The 15,267-nt window shown below is 29.9% G+C and overlaps 1 pseudogene; it reads right to left on the reverse strand.

Annotated features, from left to right (window-relative positions):
• Positions 1 to 574: 574 nt before the first annotated feature.
• LOC142321435 (dynein axonemal heavy chain 1-like) overlaps positions 575 to 15,267 on the reverse strand; it is a 101,803-nt pseudogene continuing 87,110 nt past the window's right edge.

Consider the following 15,267-nt stretch of genomic DNA (forward strand, 5'->3'; position numbering starts at 1 on the left):
GTTTTGATAAAATATATGGTATCTGCTGCCCTGCCAATATTTTAGAATATATGATGAACAAAATTTGATGTAGTAAAATTCATGGATGAGAATTTGAACTCAGAAAGAAAAAATTAAACCTCTTTCCCCCGCTTCTTTATGGGGGGTTTAAATTAAGATAAAATACCATTAGAAAGTACCTTAACTATATTAGTTGAATTATATTATGTGAAGAAATGCACTTACCAAGTTTTCAACAATGGTCTTATTATATTATATGTATTTAATTTAGCGTTATTTTATAAATGAATATTTATTTTCTGGTGAATATGGCTAGAATAGTTATATTGAAAGGAAAGTACAGTGATCGTGTCAAAGATAGGGTACCGGGTTTTTTGTTGTAAATCTTTATGCTTTAGTCTGTTTATTTAGACCAAAAAGACAAGATATATGAAGTGTGTTGCACTGCTTTTGGCCTTATATCTCAGGATTGACAGAACTGATTTTCTTCAAATTTGGCTCAAACATTTCTATACAGGAAAATTTGTTCAGAAGAGTTGGATATCACAGAAAAATCGATTTTGATTTTCTTCGATGGCGTTTTAGATAAAATTTTATTAAAGTGAATTTTTTACATAAAATGCATATATAAATATAAACAACCTTTCAAAAAATCAATCCCTTCTTCTTAAAACTGAAATATATACTTTTTGTTCTTATGTTCTACCTCCGGTTTAAATACTTTTTTGAAGGTTACACTTCACACATAAATTTGTACATTTTTTATTTTAAATTACAGATCCAAACCTAAAATGCAGAAAATATTTTTTGAAAATTAAAATTTTTTAATTTATATTACAATTATATTATTATTATATAATACAAAAATAATAATACATAATATAAAATAATAAAAGCCAGCAAGGTACTTGACCATCGTAGCCAGTGGAGTCATGCGATACTTTGCCAGCTTTTTAAACAAATTGGGGAAAGTTTTAATTTGGATTTTTAGTATAGAAGGTATTAGATTTATTTTTTGCTACTGAAAATATTTCTACATAATTATTTTTACAAGTAAATAAAGTTTTATATAATCTAATCGAAATTAAACTCGTACCCGATTAATTTGAAATGATTGAATTGAATGTGAATAATTTTTTATTATAATCAACAACGAAAAAACCAGCAAATGTATTGATACTTTATATCTTGTCTGATGAAAAAAAAGTACAAGTTGGAAAAGAATTCACTCATATATGTATGCATGATTCATAGGAGGAGATATGTATATCTCCCTCTATGAATCATGAGACCTTGCTGAAGGTGAGGGGGCTTGAGTGCTCAGTGATACAGAGTAGCTGGACCAAAGATCGAACCATATCGAAGAGGTATCTGTTGAGAGCCAGACTAAGGAATGATTCCTGAAAGAGGGCAGCAGCTCTTTCAGTAGTTGTTAAGGGCATAGGTCAGGATGACTTAAACAGCCATATCAAAATTATTCAATCCTCTGAGTACTGCACAGCTGAAAGCAATGGAAAATTGCAGCTGTTTTTCCAATAAAATGTAGCTCTCTGCATTTTCATATAACAAAGATGGAAGTGCCTTCCTTGATAAAATATTCTGGAAGTAAACCAGTCGCACATTCAGATCTCCGGATGGGGACTACTAAGGAAGTGGTCACCAGAAAAAAGGCTGGTAGGTTAGAAAATTTAAAGAGGGAAATGAATAGGATAAATGTAGATGTAGTAGGAATTAGCGAGGTTTGGTGAGAACGGGAAAACGACTTTTGGTCAGGTGATTTTAGAATAATTAACTCAGCTTCAAATAATGGGCAGGCAGGAGTAGGTTTCATAATGAACAAGAAGATAGAGAAGAGAGTAGAGAATTTCAAAATGCATAGCGATAGAATCATTGTAATAAGGATAAAATAAAAACGTAAACCCACAACAATTGTTAATGTCTACAAGCACCCATGAAGATAATGAAGTAGAGTGTATATACGAAGAAATTGACGAAGCAATTAAACACATAATAGGGAATGAAAATTTAATATTAGTTTAAGATTAGAAAAGGCAAGGAAGGAAGTATAGTGGGTGAAATATTATGGAAAATTTTGTGGTACATAAATTAAAATCAATAATTAAACAATAATGGTACACCAATTTATAACACGAAAGGAAAAGTCGATAGGTGGGTGGAATATATTGAAGAGTTATAAAGAGGAAATGAATTAGAAAATGGTGTAATAGAGGAAGAATTAGAAATCAAAGAGAATGAAAGGGAGAAACAATACTGAGATCTGAATTTAAGAAAACATTAAAAGATCTGAATGGCAGAAAGGCTCCTGGAATAGCTGCTGAATTACTGCGCAACATAACTGAGGAAGCGATTGATAGATTATAGAAACTGGTGTGTAATATTTACAAAAAAAAAATATTGACTTCAAAAAAGTGTTAGTCATGATACCAAAGAAAGCAGGAGCAGATAAATGTGAAGAATACAGAAAAATCTGCTTAAACTAGTCATGCATCAAAAATCTTTAGAATTCTGTACAGAAAAGTTGGGAGGAGAGTGGAAGCAGCGTTAGGAGAAGACCAATTTGGTTTCAGGAAAAGTATAGGGACAAGGGAAGCAAGTTTAGGATTCAGATTTATAGTGGAAAGAAAAACAAACCAACATACTTGGCATTTATAGACCTAGAAAAGGCATTCAATAATGTAAACTGGAATAAAATGTTCAGCATTTAAAAAAAAATTACGGTTCTAATACAGAGATAGAAGAACAATTGCTAACATGTACAGGAACCAAACAGCAACATTAATAACTGAAGAACATAAGAAAGAAACCGTAATAAGAAAGGGAGTCTGACAAGGAAGTTCTCTATCACCGTTATTTTTTAATATTTACATAGAACTCCTCTATGAATCATGAAACCTTGCCGTTGGTGAGAGGGGGCTTGAGTGCTCAGGGATACAGAGCAGCTGGACCGAAGGTGCAACCATATCGGAGAGGTATCTGTTGAGAGCCAGACTAAGGAATGATTCCTGAAAGAGGGCAGCAGCTCTTTCAGTAGTTGTTAGGGGTGTGAGTCACAATGACTTAAACGGCCATATCAACATCACTCAGTCCTCGTGAGTACTGCGCAGCTGAAAGCAATGGAAAACTACAGCTGCTTTTTTTTCCAAGAAAATGTGGCTCTCTGCATTTTCATATAGCAATGATGGAGGCGCCTTCCTTGGTAAAATATTCCGGAGGTAAAATAGTCCCCCGTTCAGATCTCCGGGTGGGGACTACTAAGGAAGGGGTCACCAGAAAATTAAAAAATAACATTCTACGAGTCGGAGCGTGGAATGTTAGAAGCTTAAAAAAGGTTGGTAGGCTAGAAAATTTAAAAAAGGAATTGGATAGGATAAATGTGGATGTAGTAGGAATTAGTGAGGTTCGGTGGTAAGAGGAAGGCGACTTTTGGTCAGGTGATTTTAGAGTAATTAACTCAGCTTCAAATAATGGGCAGGCAGGAGTAGGTTTTGTGATGAACAAGAAGATAGGGAGGAGAGTGGAGTATTTCAAGACGCATAGCGATAGAATCATTTTAATAAGGATAAAATCAAAACCTAAACCGACAACGATTGTTAACGTCTATATGCCTACAAGCCCCCATGATAATGATGAGGTAGAGTGTGTATACGAAGAGATTGATGAAGCAATTAAACACGTAAAAGGAGATGAAAATTTAATAATAGTTGGAGATTGGAATGCAAGCATTGGAAAAGGCAAGGAAGGAAATATAGTGGGTGAATACGGGCTGGGCAAAAGGAATGAAAGAGGGGACTGACTTATAGAGTTTTGCACGAAGTATAATTTAGTAATTGCCAACACCCAATTTAAAAATCATAATAGAAGAATATACACTTGGAAAAAGCCAGGCGATACTGCAAGGTATCAGATAGATTATATCATGGTTAAGCAAAGATTTAGAAATCAACTCGTTGACTGCAAAACTTACCCTGGAGCAGACATTGATAGCGACCATAATTTGGTGATAATGAAATGTAGATTGGGGTTTAAAAACCTGAAGAAAAGGTGTCAGATGAATCGGTGGAATTTAGAGAAGCTTGAGGAAGAGGAGGTAAAGAAGATTTTTGAGGAGGACATCGCAAGAGGTCTGGGTAAAAAAGATAAGGTAGAAAATATAGAAGAAGAATGGGAGAATGTTAAAAAGGAAATTCTTAAATCAGCAGAAGCAAACTTAGGCGGAATAAAGAGAACTGGTAGAAAACCTTGGGTTTCAGGCAATATATTGCAGCTGATGGATGAACGTAGAAAATATAAGAATGCTGGTGATGAAGAAAGTAAAAGGAACTATCGGCAATTAAGAAATGCTATAAACAGGAAGTGCAAACTGGCGAAAGAAGAGTGGACTAAAGAAAAGTGTTCAGAAGTGGAAAGAGAAATGAACATTGGTAAAATAGACGGAGCATACAGGAAATTAAAGGAAAACTTTGGGGTACATAAATTAAAATCTAATAATGTGTTAAACAAAGATGGTACACCAATATATAATACGAAAGGTAAAGTCGATAGATGGGTGGAATATATTGAAGAGTTATACGGAGGAAATGAAGTAGAAAATGGTGTTATACAGGAAGAAGAGGAAGTTGAGGAGGATGAAATGGGAGAAACAATACTGAGATCTGAATTTAAGAGAGCATTAAAAGATTTAAATGGCAGAAAGGCTCCTGGAATAGACGGAATACCTGTAGAATTACTGTGCAGTGCAGGTGAGGAAGCGATTGATAGATTATACAAACTGGTGTGTAATATTTATGAAAAAGGGGAAGTTCCATCAGACTTCAAAAAAAGTGTTATAGTCATGATACCAAAGAAAGCAGGGCAGATAAATGTGAAGAATACAGAACAATTAGTTTAACTAGTCATGCATCAAAAATCTTAACTAGAATTCTATACAGAAGAATTGAGAGGACAGTGGAAGAAGTGTTAGGAGAAGACCAATTTGGTTTCAGGAAAAGTATAGGGACAAGGGAAGCAATTTTAGGGAAAAGATTATGGAGGTAGAAGAATTTTGTTATTTAGGAAATAGAATTACTAAAGATGGACGAAGCAGCAGCAATAAAAAATGCCAAATAGCACAGGCGAAGCGAGTCTTCAGTCAGAAATATAATTTGTTTACATCAAAAATTAATTTAAACTTCAGGAAATGATGTTTGAAAGTATATGTTCGCAGCATAGCTTTATACTGCAGTGAAACTTGGACGATCAGAGTACCTGACAAAAAAAAAATTGAAACTTTTCAAATGTGGTACTGCAGGAGAATGTTAAAAATCATATGGGTAGATAAAGTGAGAAATGAAGAGGCGTTGCAACAAATTGATGAAGAAAGAAGCATTTGGAAAAATATAGTTAAAAGAAGAGACAGACTTATAGGCCACATATTAAGGTATCTTGGAATAGTCGCTTTAATATTGGAGGGACAGGTAGAAGAAAGAATTGTGTAGGCAGGCAATGTTTGGAATATGTAAAACAAATTGTTAGGGATGTGGGATGTAGGGGGTATACTGAAATGAAACAACTAGCACTAGATAGTGAATCTAGGAGAGCTGCATAAAACCAGTAAAATGACTGAAGAAAAAAAAAATATATATATGTAGGAATGGTTTTACGCGTTCCTTTTTAGATTCCTAAGTAAGTATGGCACTTTCATTATGGATTTTTGAAATTTCATTTTGGGATGGGGGAGGGTAATAATCCTATTTTATTTTCATAAGTTATCATTTTCCTTTATATCTTCAAAATAAATTAACCAATTTTTTTTTAATTTTCTGAAAATCAGTATACAGGTTATTGACTCCATTCCATTCTTTGTTATAATCGGTCAAAGGTGCAGGAAGTTACAATCCACCACATGTTCCTTCCATATTTATAATGTTAGTGTCAAATTTTCTTTTGAATAGTAAGTTTTTTGAAAATAAAAATCTCGGTAGGCAAAATTTTACTGGCTTTACCAGGTAAGTTATCTAAAATTTATTATCAACCATTAGTAGTGAATTTCTTCTCACCAGTATGAACAGAAAGATGGCTTTTAAAATTACTGCTGTGATTAAAAGTTTATTTACAAAATTTAAAAATGAATTTCATTTCACCAGTATAAACAGAGAGATGTGTTTTAAATGACAGCTTTGACTAAAGGTTTTCTTACAAAAATTAAAAGTGAATTTTTTCTCTCCAGTATGAATAGATAGATGTGTTTTTAAATTACCCTCGAACCTAAATACTTTTTTACAAAAATTACAATTGAATTTTTTCTCTCAGTATGAATAGAGGAATGTTTTTTAAATTACTGCGTAGACTATATGTTTTTTTACAAAAATTTCTTGTTAAGTTTTTTTTAACAACATGAACAGATAAGTGGAACTCTAAAATAGATCTCTGTGTGAAAGCCTCCTGAAAAAAAACACATGTGTGTATAGGAAAATGAGAAGTTATGATGTTTCTTTCTTTTACTGATTTTTCTGTAATTTGCAAGCACTTTTCTCTATAAGAAATGACATCAACACATATAACTTTATATTTTTATTTACTTCAAAACACATTTTGATATCTGTAAACTACATTCACTACTCTTTCCTCCACATCATTGATAGCTTGATAGCTTCTTCACTAAGATGCTAAAAAAATTAATTTAACTGTTAAGTTAAAAATCTATTCGGATACTCTGTTAATTTCAATAATGCCAACTTTTATTAAGTATAAATTGACAATTTTTATACTTAATATTAAATTATCTTCATATTTAAATAATGTATTTTTAAATTACTGCTTTGATTAAAGAATTTTTACAAAACTACAAGTGAACTTTTTCTCATCAGTATGAGTAGAGAGATGTCTTTTTAAATGACTTCTTTGATTAAATGTTTTCTTACAAAAATTACAAGTGAATTTTTTCCCACCAGTATGAATAGAGAGATGTGATTTTAAACTACTGCTCTGATTAAAAGTTTTTTTACAAAAACTACAAGTGAAATTTTTCTCACCAGTATGAATAGAGAGATGTCTTTTTAAATTACAGCTTTGACTAAAGGTTTTCTTACAAAAATTACAAGTGAACTTTTTCTCACCAGTATGAGTAGAGAGATGAGTTTTTAAATGACTCCTTTGATTAAATGTTTTCTTACAAAAATTACAAGTGAATTTCTTTTCACCAGTATGAATAGTGAAATGTATTTTTAAACTACTGCTATCATTAAACCTTTTTTTACAAAAACTACAAGTGAACTTCTTCTCACCAGTGTGAATAGAGATGGCTTTTTAAACTACACTTGAGCCTAAAGGTTTTCTTACAAAAATTACATGTGAATTTTTTCTTACCAGTATGAATAGAGAGATGTGTTTTTAAATTACAGCTTTGACTAAAGGTTTTCTTACAAAAATTACAAGTGAACTTTTTCTCACCAGTATGAATACAGGGATGTCTTTTTGAATTACAACTCTGATTAAAAGTTTTTTTACAATAATTACACGTGAATTTCTTTTCACCAGTATGAATAGAGAGATGGATGTGTTTTTAAACTACTACTTTGATTAAACGTTTTTTTACAAAAATTGCAAGTGAATTTTTTCTCTCCAGTATGAATAGAGAGATGTGTTTTTAAATTACCCTTCAGCCTAAATGTTTTTTTGCAAAAATTACAAGTGAATTTTTTCTCTCCAGTATGAATAGAGAGAATGGTTTTTAAATTACGGGGTCGACTATAGGTTTTTTTACAAATATTTTTTGTTAACAAAATGAATAGATAAGTGGGACTCTAAAGTAGATCTCTGTGTGAAAGACTTCTGACAAATAACACATGTGTGAATAGGAAGATTAGATGTTATGATGTTTCTTTCTTTTATTGTTTTTTCTGTAATTTGCAAGCATTTTTCTTTATAAGAAAAGTTGTTGAAATCATCACATTCCTTACCGACATTATCACATATACAGTTATATTTTAATTTACTGCAAGCCACACATTTTGATGTCTGTAAACTACTTTCAATACTTCTTTCCTCCACATCATTGATAACATCTTCACTAAGATCCTAAAAAAAATAATGTAATTTTTAAGTTAAAATCTATTCAGATACTATGTTAATTTTGATAATGGCAACTAAAATTGATAATTTATACTTAATATTAAATTATCTTTATATTTAAGTAAGGACAATATGTTTGTTTTTTAAGCAGAAAAAATAAAATTTTATTAGTATAAGCAGTTAATAAGAAACAAAATGTAACACAATTCCCTATATGCTATATGTATAGAAACTAAAACTGGTCTTGAATTTGTAATTCATTTAGTGGAGTAAATTGTAAGACTTTCAATAGTAATTTCAAAAAGTAAGAATTTGCACTTTGTAATTCAAGTAATAATTGATCTACTTTCATGCATTTTATAATGGTATATAACTTTCATTGCATATATATATCAATTGCTTATTTTCGTATGACTACACCAAGACAAGTGCAATCCAGAAATAACGGTTTGAAACATCTGTATTAGAAAATTTATACCAAAATAAAATTTTTCCAGTCATGCCTAAAGAACTTAGAAATATTGTCGCAGAATTTTAAGAACAAACTTCCTCACATACCCATCCAGCCCAACAATAAAAATCTCACCCTTTCTCAACTCATCATTAACATTTTAAAAAGTATTTGGAATTACTGACACAGCAACAGATATTAATCTGGGTTTTTCTTTTTTTTTTTACAAGCAAATAATGGTTTCTTTGAAATATTTATAAATGCAGCTAATATGAATAGTAAAATATCTGAATTTTTGAGCATAGTACCACATATGATATAACTGAAATTTTCTTGCAGAAAAAGAGCTGTTATTAAAGAAATATTTTTACTTTAAATATATAAAAATCGTATGTAATTCTTAGGTTAATTAATTTTACTTCCTTGTATGAAGTAAAGGAGTACTGTGATCACAAAAAATTTGGTTTTCAGATTCCAACAGAAACATGCATTTTGACATTTTGACTAATTTTGGTGTGGTGTCTGTACGTACATATGTACATACGTATATGTATCTCGCATAACTCAAAAACAATTAGCCATAGGATGTTGAAATTTTTGAATTAGGACTGCTGTAACATCTAGTTGTGCACCTCCTCTTTTGATTGCAATTGACTGGACCAAACGTGTCCAAAAAAGCCCAGAATAAAAATTTAGATTTTGGACTTTTTCTTAACTGCAGTAATAAGCCCTCATTGAGAGAGGTTTTCAACAGGGTATATCATAAGTGGTACTTATTTTCATTGGTTCCAGAGTTATAGCCAAATAAAATTTTAATTAATGAAATATTTGAATCTTACAAGGGAAAGGCACATTGATTTGAATCAGACTTCTCAACTTTTTTTTTAAATTTAAATATATTGATTTATTAATATATTTATTAACCTCTGATAGTAAAAAAAATCTACGATAAATAATAATTCAATAATAATAATAAAAAAAAAATCAGAAGTTATTAATGAAATACAATTTTACGTGTTTTCATTTTAAAAAAATGTGTGTATGTATTTAATAGGTGTACAAGGAAGTCATGTGGTGTCCACATCAGATTTTTAGTTCTGACAAAACAATTTACAGTTTAGTTCAAATATTAATTTTGTTTACCTCACCTTTTTTTTAATCTAATCTCTGTGTCCACAGTTAAGCAATTTTTTTCCGCAGAGGATAAGATGAGTGCTGCATAGCGCGTGTGAAAAATGTCATGCCTGACTAGGATTTGAACCCAGGACCTCCAGGTGAAAGGCCGAGACGCCCTGGGTTCAAATTCAGGTGTTTACCTCACCTACATCCATCTATTAGAATGTTTTGATTGTATTCTGGTAATTATTCTTGTACATTTTGTAACTTTTAGATAACTACACAACCCACAAATATTAACAAAAATTGTCTACGGGCATTCCAAAATAAAAAGCTTAATGTAAACTGACTAGTTTATATAAAAAGCTTTTTAAAATTCACTTACTGGATTGTCACAATAAACTATTTTATGTAAAGCTATATTTTATAACTGATGTTGAATCCATAGATTCAAAAAGCTTTTTATCTAAATTGGAAAATTTACATTAAGCTTGCTTTTGGTATACTTACTTACTTTTGATATTTTGGTATACTAATAGATGATTTTTATTAATAATTATTTGATAACAAGTTTAATAAAATTATAATCTGTAAAAATATACGCAGTTACAATAAATGATTTGCACACATAATTGTACATCCCTGTAAGTGCACATGCTAGAGCACTCACAAGTTCACCTGCTATAAACTATTGATTTTTGATACTTTAAAGTATAAAATTAATGTAATTCACATCAAAACCTGATAAAACAAAAGCTTGTACTATGGTTCTCTTATTCTGAAAGAGAGAAGCAGCAAAACGTATTAATTAAATGTTGTCTACGATTTACAAAAACCAATGATTTATGTCAATTAACTACATGATTTTTTTGTTTTTACATTATTTTGGACAAAAGGTAACGTTGGGGATTCAGCTATAGTAGTGGAGTTTCACAGAAAAATGTGTATCATAAGACACAAAGCTTGGATATCTTATACTCTTAATAAAACCCAATTTATAAAAATATAATAAACACTATTTATCTAGCTAACATAAATATAAGTAGATAAAAATTAGTTTGAATTTCATACTTGTTTTGTATTTGTTCAATGGCTTCTTTTCCTTTTGGTTTAGGAACCTGACTGATAATATTTTCTGCCAAGTGGAAGGTGACATCTTCTTGACTGGCTGCTGCAGAACCTACACTACATGGCTGCAGTGATAATAAAACACTTAGACATGAAAAAGTTTCTGATTGAGCACATGTTATATCAGCATTTGGATGTAAACCAAACAAACTGGGTGAGTCATTTACGGGTAATGATCTAATATATCCCACATTATCGACTAGTGCTGTACCTTCTGGCAACTGAAATAAGTAATATATATATAATCATAAATAATATTTATTTAAATTTTATTTTATATAAATATTTAAGTATTACTTAAAACTTTCAATGTTTTACATAACTCTTTTCCCAATTACAAATAATATAACAAAAATATAATTGCAGATTGTGAGATATGTTTTATAAAGACAAATAACCACATACATTGTTCATTCAAGGAATCTAAAAGATATATAAATTTTAGTCACATCATTATTTGAAATATTATCACTGAGTCAGTGTGCTATTTAGAATACATAATATCATGATATAATGCCTTATAAGTAAACACAATCAATAAGAATGATATGAATTGTCATATGGCAGTTGGTTATCTAATGAACATAGGGAAGCATTACCAGATGATATAAGGAATCCATATGAATATTTAGTGTCCCAACACACAGTTTATATAATATAGTAATACTTCATAGTTTGTCTCACACTAATGGTTTCCATGACAATATTAAGCTTTAATGTGACATGCTTAATTCCACCAAGCCTCCTTCAACTGGCTTTTCAGAATATGGTTGAGCAACTATTTAAACCAATAAGAAGAAATGTGGTTTATAATATTTTAAAATATAATTCACCAATTTCTTTTTTCTAAGTTGGTACTTACTTGAGTTAAATGAAAGAGAGATGCTAACTATAAATGTTATTGAACCTAAAAAACAAAAAGTTACCTATGATCAGATCACAATACAAATTTCTACATTTAAGAATAGAAGATCTACACACTGCCACATATAAAACACATTAAAGAGCAATACATATTATTCAAGCAGAAAAGAAGTGTTGTTACTATCACCTTTTAAGTAGGTGAATATATTATAAAGATGTTAAGGTTACATTTACTTGTAGTTCAAAACAACCTAGTCCTCATAATTTGTATTAATTGCAGACTCCTTGCATTGAAGTAGAGAGAGTTTTGAACAATTAAAAGCATACAAGGAGGTGCAATCAATTTTAATAGATTGTAAATCAAAGTTGACTTTATAAAATACCTCATTCTTATTTAATTAGTCCTAGTTAAAATCCTTAAACAAGTTCATCAGGACATTAGAGAATCCTCTAAACCTTTAAAATAAAATCAGGTTTCAGAGGTAAAACTTGTCTAAGTTTATCAAAATATTGATTATTGTGTTTGCTGTAAGATGTAAAAACTTTTTTAACTAAATATAAAGTATGTAAAGCAGTGTATAAAGAATCATATAAATTAACCTTGTTATTCTGCCTTCAAAGTATATTATATTTTATAAAAAGAAACATCTTTATATTATTAAAGCAAAAACTTTTAACATTTAATAAGATTATTTTACAACCTGATGATAAACTCCGCTCTCATCAAAATTATATTGCCCATTAATCACTTCAGATTTATAATAATCACCCAGTATATTCATGATACATCATCTATCCCAATCATCAGTTACTCTACCACCATAATTTATTTGGCCAGCAGTATATGTCAAAACCTGAAAAAATTCAGAAAAATTTAAAGAATACAAGTATAAACAGGACTCTGACTTACAGGATTCTTAATAAAATATTCTATCCGACAGAGAAACTTCCAAAAGAAGAAAGAGAAAGAAAAATCTGAAAGAAACAACAAAGAGATTCTTCAAGAAAGAATTTATAGAAAAGCATGAAACTTGAATATTATAAACTGAATTACAGAAAAGCGTGAAAAATAGAAAAGGCTAATGAAAGAAGGTACCAGAGTTTGACTTGTGACGGTTGTAAATAATTGTTAAATATATAAACTGTTACTAATTAAAGCCTATTTGTTTTACACTATTTTATTAAGAACCCATTTAATTAGCAAGAAACATGTAATTTAAGAATATGAAAATGTGGTGTTGCATTTTTAAATGTTTTTGATATGTGCAATTTCCAAGTTTTATAATAATCGACAAATCAATCCTATAAAATATGTAAGTAATGCATGCTAAATTATAAACCTTTACCTTCATAAAATTTCAGATCACTCTGCTAATAAGGAACAATAGGTGTTTTTAATAAATCATTATGTTAATTTTCAGTAATCTTATTAAAATAATTCTCTGAGAATATTTTTACAGAAGAAATTTAAAAAAAAAGTTGTTGACTACAAATTTATATTTATTAACTTGGATGCTTTGTTAATAGAGTAAAATTAATGAAATCAGAGAGCCATTTAAAAAACTTTTAGTTTTTTAAACTAAGCTAACTTATTATATATTATACTTATTATTATATAACTTATTATATTAATAGCATTCTGATGAAGAAAATACAGATCACTCCAAATTATAAAAATACTAATTCTTTTATATTTTCATAATCCATTTATAATTAAAATAATTTTATTTCCTTAAAAATGTATCATTTTTATTTAATTTATTAAATATAAAGTATAACACTATATTTTTATGTGATTTGTGTATAATATATACCTACTTTGATTTATTTTGTAATGTTTAATTATAGAAAATTAATATTTAGTTGAAATTTTTTTTGAAAATTATTTGCCACCACTATCAAGTAATTTGTAACTGCAATTTATTGCAATTACTATTAAATGAATCATTAAGTATTTATGTTTTTTTAAAAGCAGAGCATTTATTGCTTCAAATTTAGTTGGTTATTGCCTTAGACTGTAAATATTTACAGACTGTAATTTATATAACTACAAAATGTACTTGATTCACTCCTTCATGTGAACAATTATTAGAATGTAAACAAAAACTTTCTTTTTGAGTTTATTGATAAATATGATTCCGATTTCACAAAGAACTAATTCTTGCATTTCTACTTTAACTATTAATGTCAAAAGATCATTTCGATATAATTACTGCAAATCGATACAATTTTTTTAAAAGACCCACTGTAACTGAAATAATCACTGAGATGAACTCAAATTTTCTATGAGTGCGGTATAAGTCCATATTTTAATATTTATTGTCTACATATTGTACTGATTTTTTTTTTTGTCAGTGTTATGATACTAAAAAATTGATATATATATGTAAAACAAATAAAATGAATCGTATTTTTCCATGAGATATTTCTATCTCATGGATCTCAATATATGAGATGTTTCTTGTTATTTAAATGAGTTGTTAAAAATATAATGAGCAAACTTTAGTTTCGTATATGTTATGTCTTTTATGAGCTTGGTTACCAGGTTATATCAACTAAAATTCAAGTGCCTACTCTCATTAACCACTCTATCATGACAGAGATGCTTATAAGATAATCTGTGGTTTTGTACTCCAGCTATAACTTAAAGAACTATAAATAGAAAGACTTCTATTTAAAATGGAAAAATTGGAAACAACTGTTTATCAGTTTCAAAATTTTAAAAATATTTTTACCTGTTGTTATACAGTGGATAAGAGTGTACATCTATTCAGAAAATAACTAAACATTTTTAATTACGCGCCAACAGAAACATTCAGTGATGTACAATTGGCAGCATTATGTTCTGCATAACCTCCTTTGTAACCACATGTTCTTGAATTGTTGGTATTTCGTCAAGTTTTCATGTTATTGTCATTTAAGTGTAATGTGTTTAAGTATTAGTAGCGATTTTTGTAATGTGCAATTTTTGGATGCTTGAACTTTTCTCTCAATGTCATAGCCATAAACTCAGTTTTCGTCTCCCTATATGATCCTTTGCATGAATGTTTCATCATCATTGACTTGTTCAAGAAGTTGCCGATAAACACTCACTCGATGTTCTTTCTGCTGTTAGTTTAATAATCATTTCATCAAACGGGGAACAAACTTTGCTTCAACTTGATGCATGTTCAATTTTTCAGTCAAAATGTCAGGATATTATCTAATTGAGATGCTAATCTCATCTGCATGTTCTCTGACAGTCAATTTGAGATTTGCAAACACCAGATTGTTGGTTTTTTGAATGCGGGTGTCATCAGTTGAAGTCAAGGCCTTCCTGGACGAGTGTCATCTTCAATGGACTGATGACCACTTTTAAGTCGTGAAAACCATTCGTAACATTGCACATGACCCAGAGGATCATCTCTGTAAGCTTGTTTCAAAAGTTGAAATGCTTCACGCAAAATTTTACGTTGTATCATTTCTCCTGAAAATCGAACATTATGAAAATCGCTACTAACACTTGAATATATTGCACGCAAATAACAATAACATGAAAACTAAAAATCAACAATCCAAGAAATGTGGTTACAGAGGAGGTTATGAGGAACACAATGTTGCCATCCGTACTTCATTGAATATCTTCATTGGTGCGTAAT

The sequence above is a fragment of the Lycorma delicatula genome, chromosome 3, assembly GCF_047948215.1.
Source record: "Lycorma delicatula isolate Av1 chromosome 3, ASM4794821v1, whole genome shotgun sequence".
NCBI lineage: Eukaryota > Metazoa > Arthropoda > Insecta > Hemiptera > Fulgoridae > Lycorma > Lycorma delicatula.